The sequence below is a fragment of the Dermochelys coriacea genome, chromosome 10 (genome assembly GCF_009764565.3).
Source record: "Dermochelys coriacea isolate rDerCor1 chromosome 10, rDerCor1.pri.v4, whole genome shotgun sequence".
NCBI classification, from domain to species: domain Eukaryota; kingdom Metazoa; phylum Chordata; order Testudines; family Dermochelyidae; genus Dermochelys; species Dermochelys coriacea.
The window spans coordinates 22,299,091-22,314,715 of NC_050077.1; the positions used below are offsets into that span (position 1 = coordinate 22,299,091).

At 40.8% G+C, this 15,625-nt stretch overlaps 1 long non-coding RNA gene and 1 other non-coding gene across 3 annotated transcripts in view; one reads left to right on the forward strand and one right to left on the reverse strand.

The window, feature by feature from the left end:
- LOC122455996 overlaps window positions 1–10,677 on the reverse strand; it is a 45,799-nt gene extending 35,122 nt beyond the window's left edge. The window contains exons 1-2 of one of the 2 annotated variants that reach the window (XR_006274584.1): window positions 10,034–10,677; window positions 2,337–3,879 (exon numbers count right to left, since the gene is read on the reverse strand). This is a non-coding gene — a long non-coding RNA (uncharacterized LOC122455996). Of the gene's footprint in view, window positions 1–2,336; window positions 8,426–10,033 lie in introns of those variants that run through there. The other variant, XR_006274583.1, reaches the window with a different exon arrangement.
- A 132-nt stretch (window positions 10,678–10,809) lies between these two features.
- TRNAT-CGU lies at window positions 10,810–10,881 on the forward strand. Its single transcript has one exon. It is a non-coding gene; the product is annotated as a tRNA-Thr (tRNA).
- The last annotated feature ends 4,744 nt before the right edge of the window (window positions 10,882–15,625 follow it).

Consider the following 15,625-nt stretch of genomic DNA (forward strand, 5'->3'; position numbering starts at 1 on the left):
AGTTAGGAACCTACAGGTGGGCTAGCAAGATTTCCAGCCCTATTTGAAATTCTCCTGTGACCAGTCTAGATCCAAGATGGAGGGAGAAGAAAAAAATTGCCAAAGAAAATGCAAATAAAGAATGTCTTGCCAGAAGTGCATTTACAAAAGGTGCCTACAAGATTAAGCAGGAGTTTTGTTGAATCTCCTGCCCCACTTTATGGAGGTAGAAAGACTGGATGGGCATGATCAAGTCACCAAACATGAGCTGGAGAAGCTTTCGGAATATATGACTCGCTTACAAACATCTATACACATATTTTTCAGAAACAAAGTATAAGTATTTCCAGTAAACAGGAACCCAACAAAACCCTGTTTCCTCCTCTCTGCTGAACCCTTCAAACCCGGTATAGGGGTTTATCGCAGGCTCGGGGAGAAAATATTTGTAGGAGCCTCTTGTTTAAAACATGGGCAGTACATCACTGGCACCCAGACGTATCCACATATGTATTAACTTGGATACTCAGTGTTTACTCAAAAATACTTGATTTGTGGCAAGTCTGCCATATTTCTTACTGGATATCCACCATCTGAATATAAGCTGGGGGTCAAGACTCTTGATAGGACTGCCTGGCACATAAAGAGGTATCAGAGACAATACTTGAGGCCATATTAGTCACACATATAGGATCTTTTATTCCTGAGCATACACTAATAACCCTTTTTAATTTTCCAATATAATCAAAACTGCAGTTATGACATGTTTTATGAGCAAGACACATCTGTTTTGTGATTGATTGCTAACTAATAATTCATTAGGTCATGATGCCTTAACAATGATACTAAAGGAACATAAAACTTCAATGTGTACACAAAACATTATTTTTCTTTTAAATGAGATTTTATCAACAAATCTTTGTCTCATCTTTCTGAAATCTGAAGTTTAAACTGCAAATTAACTCAATCTCCCTGGAAAACAGAATGAAAAGAATATGTCACAAAAATCACGTTAAAGCAGTTAAATATCAGTAAAACAATCTGGAAAAAACAAACTATGCTCCAGAAAGTGCTTAGAACCTATTCCAAACCTTGTTGAACATCTAGATTAGTTCTGAAATGTTACTGTTGGCTGTTCATTTGCTTCTTTCCGTTCATAAAACACTCTATAAACATATGCTACTTAATGTCTATACCGGTATATTAAAGTTTTATGAATTATTATTTATATTACAGTAGCAAGGCCCCAATATCACAGAGTAAGGCCCCACTGGGCTATGTGCTGTACAAACATGTAACAGGAAGTCAGTCCCTGTGCCAAGGGGCTCACTCACGCTCTAGGCTTATGCCAAGACATGAGCTGCAACAAGTAGATAAAACAAATGTGGGTGTGGGCAAGACAACTAACAGTGAAACAAGCATGTTTTGTATAGGTGACAGCTTGCCACCTGCCTAACCATTGCTAGACAGCATTGTTTTGGAGGCTCCACAGCACAGATAAGTCTTCAGGAAGCATATGAAGGAGAGTAATATGGTGGCTTTATGGATTTTGTCAGAGAGTTTTTTTCCCTCCATGAATAAGAGGTGACACAGAGGAATACAAAAAGGTGTTAGTAGGAGAAGTAAACTGGTGACCTTTTCTTTTTATTCCAGAATCAGCTAGGTGTTGCCTGGGTTTAGCGTTAGACAGCATCCACACCCTGAGAAAACTGCTTTAAAAACTCATCCTCTTCCACAGGAATGACTTTATTTTAAAAAAAAAATCAATAAGATGCAAATTTAGTTCATAACTTCTCCTAGTTACAGCTGCTTCTCCTTCTCCTTCTTTGGGAAAGCTCAGCCTACAGCCTAGATTCTCTCCCCCTTATATCTGGATGGAGTGCTGAGATATGAACAACAGAGTCAGCAAAAGCCACTTAACATTTTCCCCAGTAGCATCAACACCTTCAAAAATGGTAGGGGTGTTTCAAGCAAACACAAAAAGCCTGTTACACTGCTGTTTAAGTTTGATGTAGCAGTGGCTCTCAACTTTTTTAGACAACTGTATCCCTTTCCGGAGTCTGATTTGTCTTGCATACTCCAAGTATCACCTCACTTAAAAACTACCGCTTACAAAATCAGATCTAAAAATACAGAAGTGTCACAGCATGCTATTACTGAAAAATTGCTCACTTTCTCATTTCTACCACATAATTATAAAATAAAGCAATTGGAATATAAACATTGTACTTACATTTCAGTATATAAAGCAGTATAAACAAGTCATTGTCTGTATGAAAATTTAGTTGGTACTGTTTTCGCTAGTGCTTTTTATGTAGCCTGTAGTAAAACTAGGCAAATATCTACATGAGTTGACGTACCTCCTGGAAAATCTCTGTGTATCCCTGCTTGAGAACCACTGATGTACAGGAACTCTAGAGCTAGGTGTCATGTGCATCTCATGGCATTTCAGCTCATGTCTCACCAACTCCCCCAACAGTTACCTATAGATGTTGAATAATATGACCTTACAGGACTATACAGGTAAGGGCTTTGGTGACATAATAACAACAGTCTAACAACCCTCTGTATTTGGTCTGAGAGGGAGGATGTTCTTGGTTATCTATTAGACCACCCCAGACACAGGTGATTGTCTCTGTGAAATAAGAAATACTACTTTTCGTTCTAAAAAAATGTATGTTCTGAGGTTCAGTGCAGGCACTCAGTTTATGAAGTGAAATACACTCTGAAAAGAAAAATACAGCTATCCCAGGAATTAATAATTATATATACACATGCATGAAGTTTTGTAGTAGGATGGTAAATTAATATCTTGCTTCTTGTAAACACTGTACTTGTTTCTTATAATTTTCCTTTTCAATTAATGGGACAAAAAACTCAGTTTAATCGCCTTAAGAAATTTAAAAATACATATGTGGCATTTTTAAAGACTAAACAAATAATAAAAAGGTAAGAGGATTAATCTATACAGATTTGTAAAATCAGGGGCAAGGGTTGTCTTTTTTGTTAGGCTTTTTACTTTTCAGCAGTTTTGAAGAACTGTGGAAGACATACATGAATTTTTCAGCTACACATCAAGAGTGAAAATTAGTATCTGGATGATTTTTTTTTAATCTGCAGAACATAGAAAAATGCTTGCTTTTTTTATTTGCAAGAGAGTTCAAGTAAGCTACTCATCATCCAATGGAACATCATCATCTTAAATCTAGTCTCATTTAAAAAGCCTGAACTGGTTTAGTGAGTTCAGAAACCCAACCTCATGTACATGTTCAGGACTAACAACATTAGCAAAAGCAGTTTCAATAGTGGAAAAATCAACATCAAACATCTAACAGTGAAAGTTCTCATTTTAATTCTGAATTATACAACTGCTAATCCCCCAGAATACAGTGATTTTCCTGTGCAGAATCAAGAAAAAAAATAATCTATTGTTAGCCACTTCAGCATTTCCTGAAGAGTATCTTGTAAGGAAAACAATGCATCACATAGAAAATGGATTTCTACCAACAAATGAATCCGAATTCAAATCCTTAAAGATTAGGAAAAAATATTTTCCAAAATTTAGCTTTGGGGGGAAAAGGATAAAATATATTTTCATGTTGTTAAGAATTCACTTGCAATCAAAATTGGAACATGTTCTGTAACAGTTAAACAAGTTTACAGAGAGGATTCCACCATCAGAAAGAAACCACTTCCAAACCAATTCTCACTGATATAAAAGAGGCACAATGGAAAGAATCACACTGATGACATTTACAGATTTCCTTTAGCATACTGATTTTAACAGAAACATCATTTGGCTCACTGGAAAATTCCTCCTACTCGGACAAAGTCCTTAGAAAAAAGATTCCAAAGGCTCCTTCTTCCAATCAGTCCTAATTCCAGTGATTCCAGCAATGGGAACTGCAAGAGATATACCATTTATTCCAGAACAAGTTTGAGATCAACCTGAATGGCATATCAGAAAGAAAAGTATAGATCGTAAGTGTGCTTTCCCCTTACAGACACAGAAACAGAAACCTACTGATGCCTCCAAACCCATCTAGGATAAGCAGAGTAAAAAGAGAAACAGTTATGGAAAATGTAAATTGTTTACCATTTAACAATGAAGAAACTAATATGTCCTTGAGTTCCATGTAAAAAAGAAAATAATTCAGAAAAAAATGGAGAACTTCCAAAAAAAAGTAGCAAAATCATTAAGAAAATGTATACTCCTAGCAACACAGTTCCAAGCAGAGATCATGGCAGGAAATACAGGAAAAGCCCAACATTAACCCTAGTAAATATTCTCAAGTCCCTGGATATAAATTTCCTATTAGATGCAAGATCTGTAGTCATGTATCCAGAAGAAAGAGATATGCCACAAACCTCTATTCTCAAATCACCGAAATCAGAAAATTAATAAACTTGCTTCACACACTACTGTGAAATCACTAAAACTTAAATCAGGAACAATTCCTGCAATGGCTAGAATAACCTTCAGAGCAGTTCATCTTCATCTTTTAAAAAAAAAAAAAAAAAAAAAAACCCACCTCTGATTCCTTATGGTAATAAAACAACAAGGGTTTAAGGACCCTTACTTACATTTATAACCCAAGATGCTTTTTACCTTACAGAACTTAATGTAAAACACAATATATTGTATTCCTCTGGAGACTTCCTTCAGCATATACTGAGTCTCTGAAAATGATGATACCCAAGGCCCCACCTGCACTTGCAGAAATCCAGCCAAGTGGTGCTGTAACTATCTTAAGAAAGAATGAAACTTCATTTTATTCTACATTACGGAGGAGAAATCTACAAAAGTAAAAAAAAAAAATTAAAAAAAATTACTATCCAGCTGCACAACATCACTGACTAGACAAGAGTCAGGAACTCATTCATTTCACCTGTGCCTCACTGAGTTTTTATGGAAAGATTACCAGAAGCATATTTAGAGGTAAATCTCATAGTTAATGATCTTTTCTTAAACACTAAGCATAATCTTGAAAAAGATGTGAAGATGACCACTATATAGCAACACTGGCATTAATACATGACATTAATACTGCACAACAGCCCATCAAAAAAATCAAGAAACGTGCAAAATTAAAAAGTATCCAGAAAAATCCTTTTACTATAGAGTGCCTGCCAGTGCACTGGAATCCCAAGGAGATCATGACAGAAAAACAGAACATTCAAATAAAATTAACAGAACAGCTACCTACCCTGTGGCTTCAATTTTAAAAAAAGAGGCATCTATTTAGAGCTAGAAATGAAGGCAGAGAAACTTAACGTGTTTCTAAAACAGAAATTAAAAATGAATTTGAGATTACCACCAGAAGACATATTAGAATTTTGCATAATTAACAAAGTTGTGGACAGAAAAAATAAAAAAAATTCTCACCAAAATCCGAAGTTCTGCTCCCATGCTCAGCAGAAGATAGAAGACCACACTCACACACTCTCAAACAAACAGGGTCCACAAACAGGACTGTCCATTGGACTCTCCATAAACATGTTATGGAAAAGAATGGATTCAAAGTTCCCCAACTAATAAAGACTGAGATCAAGTACAAAATTAAGAGGTCATGTTAGAAGTAAATGCAGTAAGTGCAATTTGGTTTGGCTTTGCTCTCCCTCTATTGAAAAAAAGTAATTTAAAACAGAAAGGAGTACCAGAAAACCTAAGAGATATACCTTGTCATCTTAAAGACATACAGGAATTTAATCCTTCAAAACTTTAACCCTGAGAGACAAAGCAAGTATCTTAGCTTCCTCCTACCATATTTCAACAATGGTTCAACTTTGAGCTCCCCAGTGCAGCACACACAGCAGAATTAAATGATATGACTTCTTTGTGACATCATATAAGAAATGACAATACCAACAGAAGCTAGACCAACAAAGGATAATGATTCAAACAGCACGAACATTTAAAAAAACTCCTTAAATTCATCAACAAACAGCTCTTTAACTAGATACCTAATAGCAGCATCAAAATACTCAAATAAGAGAGTGTATTGACTTAAGACATCAAACAACTGTTTTGTAACCAGGTCAGATGACTTTCTCTAGACAAGATGAAATTTTTTATTTTTACATCGGTCATTAAGATATGTATTATTTCACCTAAACATCACCTTAACCATCATTTCATCTTGGATTATTAATCTCTCCATGTTATTCAAAATAACTTTACAATATAAAGGACTCAGCAAACACTGAAGAAATGTATACATTTCATATATCTGAGAAGCCAAGTCATATACACAAACGTATACGTAACACACCCACCACACATATGCGCACACACTCTGCTGCTACCACAACAAAAACATATGATTTACCAGCTCACCACAGAGGGCATAAAAAAGGGCAGCAGAGCAGCCTAAAGACAGAACTATAAGGTAAAGTTCCAGTCAGTGAGTCCAGGGCAGAGAATGGCAGGAAGAACCAGGTGGGTCAGATGTGGCAAGCATCTAAGATGTACCTATTACAGTTTGGTCCTCACCTGGTACCATAAGGATCAAGCCAGAGGGATCAAGAGGTAACCCTTCACCTAATTAGCATCACTAGCCCCACACGTGCATCCCTAGTCACAAAAGCAAAATTTATCACCCCATATACTTCATCACCATATCAGGGATGCTAAGAGCAATCAATATATTTAAGGCAAAACCATCATCTTCATTAGGGGAGGGATTCTCTCTTGGTATCTAGAGTTGATTCATTGCACCAGAGTCCACATTATGCTATGGAACTGGAAGTTAGCAAATGAACGTGGCTTGATGAAAGATGCTGCAAAAGAAAAAACTCAGCAGAGGTTTGGGTCCATTCAGGTCATTACTAATGTCTCAGTTGTGGCTTTCCCTGCTGGGCACAGTCTGAAGAACACACCAGAATGTAGACTGATCCACCTTTAGTCAAATCCTCACTGGGGGTTCACTTAATTATTTTATTAACTGAGCTATCCACAGTTAAATATGCCTCATTTCACCCTACATTTCATACAATAAGTTCATTCAGCTCTAGAACTACTATGGCAAACTACAAAACTGAAACAAATTTGTTCTTTTACACTTAGAATCTCCAACTAAGGTTAGGACCCCATCATGCTAGTTGCTGTACAAACATATTAAGAGAGAGTCCCTGTCCTAATAAGCTTACCTTCTAAATACGACAAAGAGAGGGGAACTGATTTGTCCATGGTCACACATATCAGTGGCGGAGCCGAGAATATAATTAAAATCTTGAGAGTCTCAAATCAGAGCCCTATCGTTAGGCCACACTGTCTCACTGTTATTTGCTACAGTATCCTGTAGGTTTTGAATTATTATGGTTTCTCTTTGAAGGAAACTTATTGTGATAAAGTAATGCCAATATGTGCACTTCTTTTCTTCACTGGACAATGAATCAGTACTTCATTTATACTTTTATTTTTGAGGACAGTAGGGATTCAGGATTCATACACCAAGAGGACAAGGAAGGTTACTCTTGAACACAGGCGATCACTACTGAGACAGCTTAATTTTGCTTAGACTCATTGCACTAGGTAGAACCTTTTGATTTTATCTGGCATCAGCAACCAAAAGGATCATACTTCACAAAATTAACCAAGAAAACACAACTTAACTTGGATGTCTGGGATAATTCTCCTCAGAGGATTTAATGGGATCTCTCTGGGTGTATCTACACTGTGTCTATGAGCGAGCCTCCCTGCCCAGATCCACACTCAAGTGAGCAGAGGTTGTGCTAGTGTTCTTAAAACAGCTGTATAGATGGTGCTTTGATGTTGTGGCTGAGACTGGAGCTCAGGCTCTCAAAGTTCCCCCAGCTTCAGAGCCAAATCTTCAGTGTCTATACAGCTATTTTTAGAGCACTAGTGTGAGCCCCATTACCACAAGCCCATTGACCTGAACTCAGAGACACACTCCCACATGATGCATAGACATGCCCTATGAGGAGTCTGAGTAGAGCAGCCTGATTGTCAATTTATCTTCAGAGATATGCTTAGGGGACATTATGAAGGTGGTTTTCAAACTGCAGGTCACAACCCAGTACTGGGTTGCGGCAGCTCTGGTCAGCACTGCCGACCGGGCTGTTAAAAGTCCCGACAGCGGTGCTGCGTGGCTAAGGCAGGCTAGTCCCTACCTGTTCTGACACTGTGCTGTAGCCCTGCAAGTGGCCAGCAGCAGGTCCAGCTCCTAGGTGTGGGGGCCACAGGGCTCTGCATGCTGCCCCGAGCACTGGCTCCGCACTTCCATTGGCCAGTTCCTGCAAGAGCAGCATGGAGCCGCTTGCCCGCCTCCATCTAGGAGCCAGACCTGCTGCTGGGCCGTTTCCAGGGCACAGTGCCGTCTGCGATGCTAGGACAAGAAGGAAGCCTGCCTTAGCACCCACGCTGCACTGCTGACCAGAAGCCGCCTGAGGTAAGCCCACGTCCGAATCCCCTGCCCCAATCCTGAGCCCCTTCCTGCACCCCAAATCCCTAATCCATAGCCCTACCCAAGCCTGCACTCCCAGCCCAGAGCCTGAGGTAATCCCCTTCCTGCACCCCAAACCCCACATCCCCAGCCCAATCAAGCCTGCACCTGAACTCCCTGCCCCAGCCCAGCATCCCCTCCCACATCCTAGACCCCTCATTCCTGGCCCCACCCCACAGCCCTCACCCCAACCCTAATCCCCAGCCCTGAGTCCCTCTCACACCCCAAACACCTCATCCCCAGCTCCATTGGGTCATGGACATCAACAATTTTCTTCCACTGGGTTGCCAGGAAAAAAGTTTGAAAACCACCGATCTATGGAGTTAGGATTGAACTTTGCCTAGCACTAGGGCACGGGTTCTCAACCTTTTCCTTTCTGAGCCCCACACTATTAAAATTCTATGGTCCACCCATGCCACAAAAACTGGTTTTCTGCATCTAAAAGCCAGGGCCAGCATTAGGGGGTAGCAAGCGGGGCAACTGCCTGGGGCCCCAGGCCACAGCTATATTGCTCAGGCTTGGGTGCAGCCCCAGGGGTTTCAGCCCTATGCAGCGGGGCTTTGACTTTCTGCCCTGGGCCGCAGCAAATCTAAAGCTGGCCCTGCTTGGCAACACCCCCCCCCCCCAAAACCTGCTCACAGTTCACCAGGGGGCCCCAGACCCTGCAGAGTGGGATTTTTCAGTCTGAGGAAAATCATAACTCTGTACAAAAGTAGTAGATGGATTTGTGCTGTGTATGTACTTGCCTACTACTATAAAGAGTTGGTCAGAGGTGTGTTGGAAATATTCCTTGAGTCTGAGACGTCGAAAATAGGATTCTAGGTCACCACAGAACTGTATCATGTTCGTGGGGGTGGAGGAGCAAAAGGAGAGGCCCCGAGATAGGACAGATTCTTCTGCTGGGCTAAGAGTATAGTTGGATAGATTAACAATATTGCTGGGTTGGTTACGGGAACCATTGTTGTGGCCCCTTATGGCATATAGTAGTTTAGAAAGCTTAGTGTCCTTTTTCTTTTGTAGAGAAGCAAAGTGTGTTTTGTAAATGGCTTGTCTAGTTTTTGTAAAGTCCAGCCACGAGGAAGTTTGTGTGGAAGGTTGGCTCTTTATGAGAGTATCCAGTTTTGAGAGCTCATTCTTAATCTTTCCCTGTTTGCTGTAGAGGATGTTGATCAGGTGGTTCCGCAGTTTCTTTGAGAGTGTGTGGCACAAGCTGTCAGCATAGTCTGTGTGGTATGTCGACTGTAATGGATTTTTTACCTTCAGTCCTTTTGGTATGATGTCCATCTGTTTGCATTTGGAGAGGAAGATGATGTCTGTCTGTATCTGTGCGAGTTTTTTCATGAAGTTGACAGATTTCCACTCTATACGGCTAAATTCAGTGCCTTGCATAATGACAGGTTTCAGAGTAGCAGCCGTGTTAGTCTGTATTCACAAAGAGAAAAGGAATACTTGTGGCACCTTAAAGACTAATAAATTTATTAGAGCATAAGCTTTCCTGAGCTACAGCTCACTTCATCGGATGCATTTATTTACTATAAAGAGTGACATCTACTGGCAGACAATCACATTGGGATATTCAATAAAATAGTTACGGTACAGAAAGTTTGTGACTGCAGCTTTTCTCAGGAAGTACCTACCTCCCGCGCTGCAATCTGACTGCCTTTCGCCCCAGGCAGACTCAGCGGGAAGCACCTCAAGTGGCACCCCCATTCCAACACCTCAACAGAGACCCCTCACCCCAAAACCTCTCTCCCGCTTCTCCCTCAGGCCCACCCCGACGGCCAGGCACCCGCTTGCCACCCCACTTGTGCAACGTGAGTGTGCAAGCCCCCGCCACGACTGCGGGCCACGCGCTGGTCTCCCCATATTCCCTTGGCCCTCTCCCCTAGAAGGAAGGGGACGCCCCACGCGCCTCCTCCGGCTAACGTTCCCGCCCCGTAACGGAAGACCGGAAGGGAATTTTGCACCCTCCCCTATTTGATCTAGGGTAACCCCGCCTCCCCACGGGGCGGGGCGGGCCGGGCCGGGCCGGCCGCGCTCCCCCCCCCAGCCTGGGCGGGGAGCGTGAGCCACCCCCCGCGGAGAGTCCCTGGTCCCGGGCTCTGCGGGGAAGGTCGGAGAAGTCCCCAGGACTCCCCGCGTTCACCGCACCAGCAGCTCCGTACTAGGCAGCGAGCCGCGAGCTTGCTGCGAACGACACGCAACGCTCGCGTTAACGAGCCAGTGCGCATGAGTACTCGGACCACTGAAAGTGGGCGGAGCCGGTGTTTCAATATGCTGCGCACGCACTCGGCGATACCTCGAGAGCACGCCCACTGTCGGGAGTGGTGCCAGCATATATAGCTGTCAACCGGCGATTTTTAACGCAGGCGCGGTGGCCAAGTGGTAAGGCGTCGGTCTCGTAAACCGAAGATCACGGGTTCGAACCCCGTCCGTGCCTGATCCACTTAGGGCCGGTGGTTTTCCCGAGAAGAATTGCTGGGATCATTTTTAGGGGAAAGCTCAGTAGCATCCAGAGGAGCACGAAGATTTGGTACAGCTGCATACGGGGCCTTTTCAGACACCTCCTTCTGTCTGCTGAGAACCTGCATGTCTGTATCCCGCCCGTATTGCATTAGTCTCTGTCACTTTCCTTCTGACTATTCGCAAAAAGAAAAGGAGTACTTGTGGCACCTTAGAGACTAACAAATTTATTAGAGCATAAGCTTTCGTGAGCTACAGTTCACTTCATCGGATGCATTTGGTGGAAAAAACAGAGGAGAGATTTATATACACACACACAGAGAACATGAAACAATGGGTTTATCATACACACTGTAAGGAGAGTGATCACTTAAGATAAGCCATCACCAGCAGGCGGGGGGGGGGGGGAGGAGGAAAACCTTTCATGGTGACAAGCAAGGTAGGCTATTTCCAGCAGTTAACAAGAATATCAGAGGAACAGTGGGGGGTGGGGTGGGGGGGGAGAAATACCATGGGGAAATAGTTTTACTTTGTGTAATGACTCATCCATTCCCAGTCTCTATTCAAGCCTAAATTAATTGTATCCAGTTTGCAAATTAATTCCAATTCAGCAGTCTCTCGTTGGAGTCTGTTTTTGAAGCTTTTTTGTTGAAGGATAGCCACTCTTAGGTCTGTGATCGAGTGACCAGAGAGATTGAAGTGTTCTCCAACTGGTTTTTGAATGTTATAATTCTTGACGTCTGATTTGTGTCCATTCATTCTTTTACGTAGAGACTGTCCAGTTTGGCCAATGTACATAGCAGAGGGGCATTGCTGGCACATGATGGCATATATCACATTGGTAGATGCGCAGGTGAACGAGCCTCTGATAGTGTGGCTGATATGATTAGGCCCTATGATGGTATCCCCTGAATAGATATGTGGACAGAGTTGGCAACGGGCTTTGTTGCAAGGATAGGTTCCTGGGTTAGTGGTTCTGTTGTGTGGTGTGTGGTTGCTGGAGAGTATTTGCTTCAGATTGGGGGGCTGTCTGTAAGCAAGGACTGGCCTGTCTCCCAAGATCTGTGAGAGTGATGGGTCGTCCTTCAGGATAGGTTATAGATCCTTGATGATGCGTTGGAGAGGTTTTAGTTGGGGGCTGAAGGTGATGGCTAGTGGCGTTCTGTTATTTTCTTTGTTGGGCCTGTCCTGTAGTAGGTGACTTCTGGGTACTCTTCTGGCTCTGTCAATCTGTTTCTTCACTTCAGCAGGTGGGTATTGTAGTTGTAGGAATGCATGATAGAGATCTTGTAGGTGTTTGTCTCTGTCTGAGGGGTTGGAGCAAATGCGGTTATATCGTAGCGCTTGGCTGTAGACAATGGATCGAGTGGTATGATCTGGATGAAAGCTAGAGGCATGTAGGTAGGAATAGCGGTCAGTAGGTTTCCGATATAGGGTGGTGTTTATGTGACCATCGCTTATTAGCACCGTAGTGTCCAGGAAGTGGATCTCTTGTGTGGACTGGTCCAGGCTGAGGTTGATGGTGGGATGGAAATTGTTGAAATCATGGTGGAATTCCTCAAGAGCTTCTTTTCCATGGGTCCAGATGATGAAGATGTCATCAATGTAGCGCAAGTAGAGTAGGGGCATTAGGGGACGAGAGCTGAGGAAGCGTTGTTCTAAGTCAGCCATAAAAATGTTGGCATACTGTGGGGCCATGCGGGTACCCATCGCAGTGCTGCTGATTTGAAGGTATACATTGTCACCAAATGTGACAATTGTTCATTATTGTGACTATTGTTCAGCTGAGCTCTATGCTTCATCTACCCAGCTATAACTGTCTCCATCCCTGTTTTCCCTGTGTATCCTAATTTATTCTTATGCATCCTTCACCCCAGTCTCTTGGCACTCACCCAACATGCAGCAGATACAATGCCCCTCAAACTGGAGAAATAAAGAGAGGTGGCTCTTCCAAGTCAGACTGAGTACAGGTTGTAATAGCACTTGGGAGTTGTGTCTCTTTACCCTACAGGCTTGCCTTGCTTTTCCTTGTATTTCCAGCAGCCAGGGACTGAATTGCCATGAGAAAAAAAACAAGTTGTGCAGTATTTCAGGCCGATAAATGCATACAAACAAAACACTTTGAATACCACATGCAGTACCAATGCAGACCAAGAAGCTGAGAGCTTCTTTGGACGTGCAGAGCACGGTGAACTCCCACTTTACTCAATGGATCCGAACGTTCTTCCAATGAAATCAATGTCATAACTCCCATTGATTTCAATAGGGGCAGGGCTTGCCCGTTATAGCTCTTCTCAGACTTATTTGGCTCTACCTGAATAAACAAGGATAGATTGGTATTTAAGTTCCTGCAAAGCTAAATATGCAGTCTTTCTCTGGAATACCAGCCCAGGAGCCTGAGCTTGCATGCCTGGTGAACTAAGCAAGATTGACGTTTGATGCCAGCAACAGGGATATGGGATTGGTCCCAAAATTTATGAACTGCAGATTAGGAGAAGATTGTTGGTCCACATAAAGCACATAAAGATCACTACAACCACACACTCCCCTCTCTCATGCTTCAATACACTTATGTGTGGGTGTGTAGCCATTCTCAAAAGTTGTGTATCAAATTTGGTGGATAATGATCATAATAAAAGGAGCAGTATGTCATCTGTAAATGTTTCTCTGTGTTTTTAAAGAATGTAAGTCCTGCTTTTATTTTGGTTATAGGGAGTGGTAAAAATATTAGATTAATTTATCTGTGTTACTAAATAAAAGTATTATTGGTAAGTAGGTCTGGGTATTTTTACAATGCAAAAATATAGAAAGTATTTTGTTTACAACTACATGGTCAAGATAAAAAGAAATTTAAAGTGTACTTAATTGTGTTAATAATGACACAACAAATTTAAGAAGTGAAAGATTTGCAGTTCATTATTTATTGTTTGTTTAAATTTTGAATTTCACCCACCTGGGACAATTAAACTAATCTGGCCAGTTTCACTTTTGGTTTTGATCAGTTTTACTTGCTTGTTCTCAGGCATTTCTACAATTTTGTTGTCTGGGTTCAGAACTTTACAATTTTTTCAAGCCATTCTTTTTTTTCACAAGTCATATTAGGTCTGGGTATAGCTTGTTTTTAACTTAGTTGGTAAATATGTTTGGTAGACCAAAAATAATGCATCCTGTACTTTGATTTAAAGAACAAACTTTTATTTATTTTACATTTAGCTCTTTTTGCAGTGGTACCTTTACTGTGTCATGCAGATAATCAAACCAAAATAGGTTATTGATATGTAATCCACGTTGTGTAAAATACAGGGTTCCTGAGATTTATCCTTTTGCAATCAGTCTAATCTTTGCTTATTATCAACAGAATTATCATTGCCAGCATGGATTTTTAATATTTAATATGCAAGACCTAGTCACACGAGAACTGACGGTCCACCTGATGGCCTACCTGAATGTAGATAATTATATAAAACTATTAATAAAATTAAACAAAAAAATCTCTTTTTATCAAGATTACACTTTCACAAGACCAAAACGTATGATTTTTCATTACACAAATCTTTCATAAACCAATTTAAGTTTGTATTTAATCATTAGATAAATAGTGGCATTATTTTGCTAAAATGTTAAAAAAGCAAAAATCATATTGCATACTTGACACCTTACTGTTGTACTTTTCTACGTGTGAAATACAATGAAAATTATTCCCACATGGAAACATTCAGACTGACCTGCTAACAGAAAAATTACTTTGGATAGTTAAATGTTTACTTAGATTACTCCAATAAGGGATTATGCCGAATGTATACAAATTGCTTACTCTCACTGTGTCCCATATCAGTGGCAGTTTTTGTTGAAAAGGCAATGCAGGAATACAACAAGGAAATGTTCTACAGTGGATTATCTTTTTAAAAATATTTTTATAGTTAGCTGTCAGACATTCAGACATAATGTCCCTACCCTTCCCTTTAGAGCATGATGTCCACAGCTACTTTCAAAGATTAACCACCAAACGATGAGATCAATAAATCCAAGATATATCTTTTAATTTCCTAAAGCATGTTTTTCATTCACTACAACCTCAATAATAAATCTAAAGTAGAATTGCACTGTATGATACAGTGCTTGTTTAAATATGTTTTTTTTTCTTGAAAGAACTGCAAAAAAGGGGCAAGACTATCACAAAGGGTACATGAAATCCTACAACTCCGCTCACCATCCATCATAAAGATGGTTTGGAGCCTATGTACACTCAAATGAAAAAAATACAGAGCCAAATCCTGAAAGCCTTACACAGACTAAACTCCCACTGCTGACACTGGGCATTTTGCTTGAATAAAACTTCAGGGCAGGTCCCATAGCTGTTCACTTGAAATTATATATTGATTTTGTATTGGAAGATGATCTTCTAAAATCATAGCAGAAACGTAGCTATTGTAGAATATAAACTGAAGTACTACAACTGTAGTTAAGACATGTGGGTATAATTTAAAGAAAAAATATTATGGCAGACTTACTGTAGTGACATGCAGAATTAATTTACATCATGTCAGACTGAGCGCCTCTTTAAAATTTATCATACTGTGTTTTTCTTTATATCATATCCAAATGACTGTTTCTTCACATTCTACTAGGGAAGATGTACTTGTATAATAATCTTTATTTCTAGCATAATTTACCAGATATTTTCAGTCCTTGCCAAAAGAAATACTTAAAAATGCCTAAGA